The sequence below is a fragment of the Ranitomeya imitator genome, chromosome 2 (assembly GCF_032444005.1).
Source record: "Ranitomeya imitator isolate aRanImi1 chromosome 2, aRanImi1.pri, whole genome shotgun sequence".
Lineage (NCBI taxonomy): Eukaryota > Metazoa > Chordata > Amphibia > Anura > Dendrobatidae > Ranitomeya > Ranitomeya imitator.
This window is the reverse complement of record NC_091283.1, coordinates 150769488-150776748: the sequence shown is the minus strand read 5'-3', so window position 1 is coordinate 150776748 and position 7261 is coordinate 150769488. Positions and strand designations below refer to the sequence as shown.

General features: G+C 45.2%; 3 non-coding genes across 3 annotated transcripts; all 3 read left to right on the top strand.

Annotated features, from left to right (window-relative positions):
- Positions 1-1339: 1339 nt before the first annotated feature.
- LOC138668337 (small nucleolar RNA SNORA17) lies at positions 1340-1471 on the top strand. Its single transcript, XR_011319163.1, has one exon. It is a non-coding gene; the product is annotated as a small nucleolar RNA SNORA17 (small nucleolar RNA).
- An 846-nt stretch (positions 1472-2317) lies between these two features.
- LOC138668335 (small nucleolar RNA SNORA17) lies at positions 2318-2449 on the top strand. The gene has a single exon (XR_011319161.1). It is a non-coding gene; the product is annotated as a small nucleolar RNA SNORA17 (small nucleolar RNA).
- Positions 2450-4797: 2348 nt separating this feature from the next.
- On the top strand, positions 4798-4927 carry LOC138668336 (small nucleolar RNA SNORA17). Its single transcript, XR_011319162.1, has one exon. It is a non-coding gene; the product is annotated as a small nucleolar RNA SNORA17 (small nucleolar RNA).
- Positions 4928-7261: the final 2334 nt, after the last annotated feature.

Genomic DNA, 7261 nt, shown 5'->3' with positions numbered 1-7261 from the left:
TGCAGCCGCATCAGTTGAATCGGCGGTATGTCCGCCCATGTGTGGGGGGCTGCAGTATACTCTATCAAGGACCATGGGGAGTGCATTTTACTATATGTACTATAGGGGACCTGCATTATACTGTATCGAGGAGTATCTGTGCCAATCATTCTTCCTCAGCCGTAGTAAAGGTAGGTGCACACGGTCAGTAAACGATGTGGGTTGGCCGCTGCGTACTTGTGCAGTGTCCAGATGTTACAGCATATTGGATGGGATTTCAAGAAATCCCATCTCCATTGTGCGTACACAGATGCCCGTGGCTTATCTGCAGAGAAAGACATGTGGTGCGTCTCCACAGACCGCACCATGTCTATGTATCTTGCAGAGATGCGAGTCTCTGCAAGATAAATTTCACCCATACAATGTATTGGCCTCGGTGAATCCGCACAGTTCTATGCACACATGCAGATTCACCTGCGTTCAGTAGGCGACAGCGGACGTGTGCTGCGTTCAAAGTGCTGCCAGTTACTGAATGTGTGCATCTACCCTAGAGAGGTCGGGAAACAAGCGTCGAACGACTTCAATATTGTCAATCACGCTCGTTTACCGGCCTGAGCTCAGCACGTTAATAAAACAGAAATGTTTCTGTGTGACGGTGCAATACGTGAGCATTTAGGGCCCCACTTTACATTCTTGCCCAGGGCCCCACGTTGTCTAAAACCGGCCCTGATAGCAACTGTATTATACCAGTTACTATGTGAGCCCAGCAGCTAACTATATGAGATATCTCCTATGACTCCATTCTAGCCATTAATCTCTGTACATATCTTTCCAGCGCAGATTACATTATGAAACACGATGTAATAATTATGTTTTCGCCCTTATAGGATTTCTGTGTATGTTCTGCCGCCATCTAGCTGCATATTGTTTTTTTACAGCATCAATGTCTGACTCTCCATAAACAGAACCGAAGTGGCTTCTCTGCTGCCATCTGGTGGCAGACTGTCGCATTATAGAATTGACGCCTCCGACGCGCCGTAGGCGGCTATATAAAGCTCTGTGAGCGCGTGTAATTTCTCTTTCTCCTCTGATTGCGCGGCGGGAAGGGTCGGTCTGGCCGCGACTCGTGTTGTGTGAGTTTTCCGCTGGGGTCGTAGATTATATTGTATAATAATATTATAGTGTTGCCTCATCATAGAGCAGAGGGGGCTCAGGTTTCCTGTATTTCAGGACGTTGGGTGGATGTGAGTTGCTCCTCAGGGTATAGTACGTTGATTATTCCTTTCGTTCTGGGGCTTGTAGTTCCCCTCGGGGTTGGGAACGTGGCTCACTGTGGTATCTTGCAGGGGGTGTGATGTAAGTTGCCCCTAGAGGCGTTGCAGACATGACCTTGGTCTCATGTTTGTGTCATTAGGTGGCATAGAGGAACTCTGCTGTGTCTACCCTTGGTGCCCGGTGTGTGGGTGCGGAGAATGGCTTACAGCTGGACACTTGTTAACTGCTGCATTATGATTTCTGCTCTGGCAGCCGGGTCCTATATAACTGAGTGACCTTCTGTATGTTTTATTAATCTTGTACTCCGGTCAATGGGTGAGCAAAATATCACAACCCACATGGCTCGTCCGTACGTTATCCAGTCTTTATTGGCCCGTCACACTTCAAGGTTTTAAAAACCGTCCGGCACACGGACGTGTCACATGGCTGTGATTGTAGCTGTAAACCTTTTTATCCCATCAGACATGGCCCCACAGATTGCACCTGTTCACATTCCTATTAAAGGCTATGTGCACACGTTCAGGAATTCATGCAGAAAATTCCTGAGAATTCCGGACATTTTCTGCATGAAATCCGCAAGAAAACCACATGCGTTTTTGACGCGTTTTTTTCCGGACACTTCCCAATGCATTTTGGAGTGGGAAATCTGCCAAAAAAACGCAAAAAGATAGAGCATGTCCGGATTTTGTGCGGTATGCGTTTTTTTTGCGGAAAAAAACGCATCATGTGCACAAAACATCCGGAATTCATTCTAAATGATGGGATGCTTATTGTATGCAGTTTTTTTGCGGTTTTATAGCGTTTTTATCGGAAAAAAACGCGAAGAAACCGCAACGTGTGAACACAGCCAGAAGGTGCTGCTCAGACTGTTTCCTTGGAATTCTCACTGACTGTTACTGACCAGATTGCATGTAGGTAATGATGGTGGTTGTAGTTAGCAGATTTTGTGTATAATAACTTTTTTCCCTTTGCCTTGCAGGCTGCATACAGGTTATCTGGATCCTCATCTGTACAGGTGATGCTTTTCCTGAAACTTTCTTTTTATTTTTTTTTTAAGACTTTGTTTGCCCCTAGAGGCGTTGCAGACATGACTTTGGTTTCATGCTTGTGTCATTAGGTGGCATAGAGTAGCACGGCTGCGTCTACACTCGGTGCCCGCTGGGTGGGTGCTCAGAATGATTTCCAGCCGGACATCTGAATGTTGTTCTTGTAGAAAACTTGGCACTGGGGTAAATGCTGTGAGCAGATAATTTTACAGCATGCTGCATATCCTGAGCCTTCGTTTCTGTCTGATGAAGGTCATGGTAGGACCGAAACGTTTCTTTACTTTTGGATTGCCTGCACAAAATACACTTATCTGCTTACAACATTTACCTGAGTGCCAAGTTTTCTCCAAGGTTTCCATGGGATAGGATCCTACTTGGGCACCATCCACAGGAGTGTCGTAATTACCATTTTTGATGTGGCTTCTGTCCAGGGCTTCACAAAGCTGCATTAGGCTACGTTCACATTAGCGTTGTGCAGGGCAGCGTCGGCGACGCAATGCACAACGCAGCTTTTTGTGATGCGTGGGTTCATTTTTGCATGATTTTTGGCGCAGAAAAAAACTGCATCATGCAGCGTCCTCTGCGCCCTGACAGTTGCGCCAAAATGACGCATGGGTCACAAAACGCAAGACAACGCATGTCCATGCGCTCCCCATGTTAAATATAGGGACGCATGCGTCGCCGCGGCTGCGCCCGACGCTGCCCCGCACAACGCTAATGTGAACGTAGCCTTACAGACATCCATACACATTACATGGCTGTCGGCCAAACCATGCTTTGGATGATCGGCTGGGCACAGCCGTCTTGGCGTACGCTCCTGTGTTCACTGAGAAAGCCACCGACTGACATCTCTGCCAGTGAATAATCTCCGAGAGACGGCAATCGGTAGTCCAAAATCAAACGTGTCTGATCCACTCTGACAATAGGCCTGAGGCCCACGCATCGTCGGCTAACAGTCTAATGTTTTGGGGGCTTCTAGTTTCTGCACATGCTGCTTTTCACTCTCACATGTGAAGCGGCTTCGCACTGGGTGCACGTGAGTGAATTTATCTGCAGAAGATGGTGGTTCAGATGGTAAAGCCTTGGCTTATTCATGTACAGGGTAGGCCATTTATATGGATACACCTGGGTGGGCCATGTATATGGTTACACCTAAAATGGGAATGATTGGTGACATCAACTTCTTGTTTGTGGCACATTAGTATATGGGAGGGGGAAACTTTTCAAGGTGGGTGGCCATTTTGAAGTTGGCCATTTTTTTTTTTTTTTAATGCAACTTTATAAATGGTCCACCCAGGTGTATCCGTATAAATGGCCCACCCTGTAGTTACAGCTCAGGCAGCCGCTATCTATGGGCGCACTTATACGGACTATTGTGGACAGGGGATAAGGGGAACACTTGCTTCCCAATAAAAAGGCAGTTTGAACAGGCTGCCGATCACTCAACAAAACTGCTTGTTTGATGGGGGAAATGATTTTTATCTACTCCAAAGTAAAATAAACTATAGACATCCGGGCAGTCCACACCTTATGCAGTGTTTTAAAAAGTAAATGCACCATCCGGACCCAGCGGTCATGTGATCTTTGGATGCAGGGAGAGCACAGGAGAGGCTGGGTCCTAGGAGGCCCAGTCAGGAGGCTGGAATTTCCCTGCAGCTGGGGCTGTTCGACCAGTTACAATGGGAGTAAAAATGATGAATTATATTAAAATTACTTATGACTGTTGTTTGAAACTAGTAAACTGTAAAGCGCTGTGGAATATGTTGGCGCTATATAAATGAAGATTATTATTATTTCCCCCAAAGTTCTTCTAAGACTGAGGGCAGTGTGTGATAAAAGCATAAATAAAACAGATACCGCAGTCTGAAACGCAGCTTTTTAGCCTTGCAAGCTTTCAATATATAAAAGTAATTTAAGAAAAGGGAAACTCAATTTAAAATGTCTTTAGCAGTGGGAAAAAAGTGAAATGGACGGACTTTTCCTGTGTTTCTTTATACTTTCCCCAATATCTGCTAAAATAGTATATAAAAGAAAAAAAAGAATCCCCATAAATCGTGAATGAGGCTAAAATTGAAGATCTGACAAAGTTTAATGTTAAAAGAACGTGATAAAACCTAAAACTGAGTCTGGTCCATAAGGAGGGAAAAGGCCTGTGTGCATAGAACATGTTCTACTGAGAACAGCTACGGTACAGTCTAATGGCATAAAATGATTGTTCTGTGCACAGCGAAGTGAGGAAAATTACTGAGCGGTGGTTGTTTTGGTGTCTGTCTGTGAGTACCGTAATTAGATTCCGACCCTCATTTTATTCAGTGCCACCTGTGTCCCGGTATTGGGGCTTTGCCTTTATTTTAGCGGCTTGGTGCTTAGATGATTCACTCTTTTTGTTGGATTTGTAAGGTCTTGGTAACATCATCTTTCTTTTTCTTGCAGGATGGGCGCAGCGTCTCTGGAGCCTTGTCTGCTCAGGTTTGTCTGCCGTCTTATTCCAGCTTTCCCTGCCCCTAGAGGCGTTGCAGACATGACCTTGGTTTCATGTTTGTGTCATTTGGTGGCATAGAGGAACTCTGCTGTGTCTACACTCGGTGCCCACTGTGGGTACTCAGAATGATTTCCAGCAGGACACTTGTTGAATCTTCTGGGGTCCTTGGTGGGTGGGCTGACCACAGGGGCTCAGTGTTAATGCTCCTTATGGCTGTGCACCTCTTAGTATGGTAGGTGGTAAGATAGGGCCTTGTGAGCAATGGCTCATCTTCGTGTCTCAGCTAAATAAGGCTAGGGCTACACAGTGATTTTGGCCACGACACAAGTCATGTAGCCAAAGTTATCTAGGTATCGCAGTACAGTAACAATCAATGGGGTCACATTGCAACCCTCTATGGTACTTTGACAAGCAAGCTGAAAAAATCGAACTATTTGGGACTTTTTGCGACTTGTTGGTTTTTGCAATTGGACCCTATTGACTTGTATTGAGCTGCAATATAGCTGCATGACTTGTGGCTCTGTAGCCTTTGCAGAATGTGGCATAATTAAGTGACATCGTGCCTTAGTTGTTCAGCTCCTGGTGGTCCGAATCCCCATCAGTTTGTTCAGTGACAACTTGTTTAACCTTATTTACTACTTAAATCTTATAAGCCTCTTATATCTCTTGGGCTAAAACTTTTTTTTTTGTTTTAACCTTTAGGATGTCATTTGCTGTATGAGGCCGTGACGAGGATTAGATGTGAGTTTTGTGTCCTGTGGGAGATCGTTCTTCAGGAACCGGGGAGAAAACGTGCACTGCTCTGGTCAGCGCCTCTGTGTGTTGTACAGGGTGGAGCGCGGTAATTTGCTTTTTTGCACTGCATGCTGTGGCGGCACTGTCGGTCGAAGAGAGGGGAGAGTGGGTGTGGCTTACAGTGTCTGATGGGAGATTTGTATTTTTCTGCCTTTCAGTTGCCATCATGCAGTGGACACGTGAGGAGAGGTCATTTTGTGTTGAAGCGTATTTTTCAAATGCCCACTCGATCATTGCAGTGCAGCGTGCTTTTCGTTTACAATTCGCTGTTCCTCCACGCGGACGTGTTCCTGGACGGCAATCAATTGTAAATTGGGTGAATGCATTCAGAACAGCAGGGAATGTGTCATGTGTACGAAGGGGACCTGAGAGAAGGATTACAACACCACAAAACATCGAGAGAGTTAGAGCAGCAGTACTGCAATCTCCGAAACACTCTGCTCGGAAGCAATCATTTGCTCTTGGCATTTCAAGACGTTCTCTCCACCGGATTCTTCACGATGAACTGAATTTTCACCCGTATAAAATGTGCGTGGTCCAACATTTGTCAGCATGGGACTATTTGACACGGCGGACCTCTTGTGAAGACATGTTAGCAACGATACCCCGTGACGCAATTGTGTTTTTTTCTGATGAGGCACATTTTCACCTCAGTGGGTGTGTAAACAAACAAAATATGCGTTACTGGAGTGAAACAAACCCCAGAGAAGTTCACGAGAGACCTCTGCATTCGGACCGCGTCACTGTGTGGTGCGCCATATCACGAGTAGGCATCATTGGTCCTTACTTTTTTCAGGATAATGGTCGTGCCATAACTGTGAATTCCGAACGGTACTTGTCTATGATACAGGATTATTTTCAGCCGGCTCTTGAGGCAATGGAACTAGAGGATACATGGTTCCAACAGGATGGTTCCACTGCACACACAGCGAGGGTTACCATGAATTGTTTGAGGCAAATGTTTCCTGGACGGCTTATCTCTTTGAGGGGAGATGTGAACTGGCCAGCACGCTCACCAGATTTAGCCCCATGCGATTTTTTCCTTTGGGGTTACCTGAAGTCTAAGGTGTATATCAACCGTCCCAACACCTTGGAAGACCTAAGGAACAATATTGAAGCTGAAATTGGCAGAATACCAGTGAACATGCTTGTTAGAGTTCATGAAAACTTCAGAAAACGTATGCAGCAGTGTGTGGATAGCGAAGGTCGACATTTGCCAGATACACTATTTAAAACCATGTAATTTAAAAATTCCATTACTGTTCAGTATAATTAAAATATAAAATAAATTTTTCTAATGATCATAATTTTTTTTATTTCATTCCCAAATCAGCAAATTACCGCGCTCCTGTACTAGCACTTATGTTTCTGCCTATGCATGCCGTTCAGTAAGTTTGTGGCCCCCAGCATGGTCTCTCAGCGTTGGGAGCTGAGCTTTCCTGTGTATGTGGAGACATGTCTGCTTATACAACACAGTACAAGTTCCATCTGATGAGGATGGAAAGTGCTGTACAGCGCTACTCTACAAAGAAACTGTTTTAGTGCTTTGTTTCTTACAATGGAAGAAAATAAGTCTAAAGAAAGCTCTAAAAGGAGGGATTGCTGTATATGGTGACGATGCACCTTCCTAATAAGTGAAGTTTGGGGTCAAGCAGTTTAATAAGGGGTAAGGAAACGGGTCACC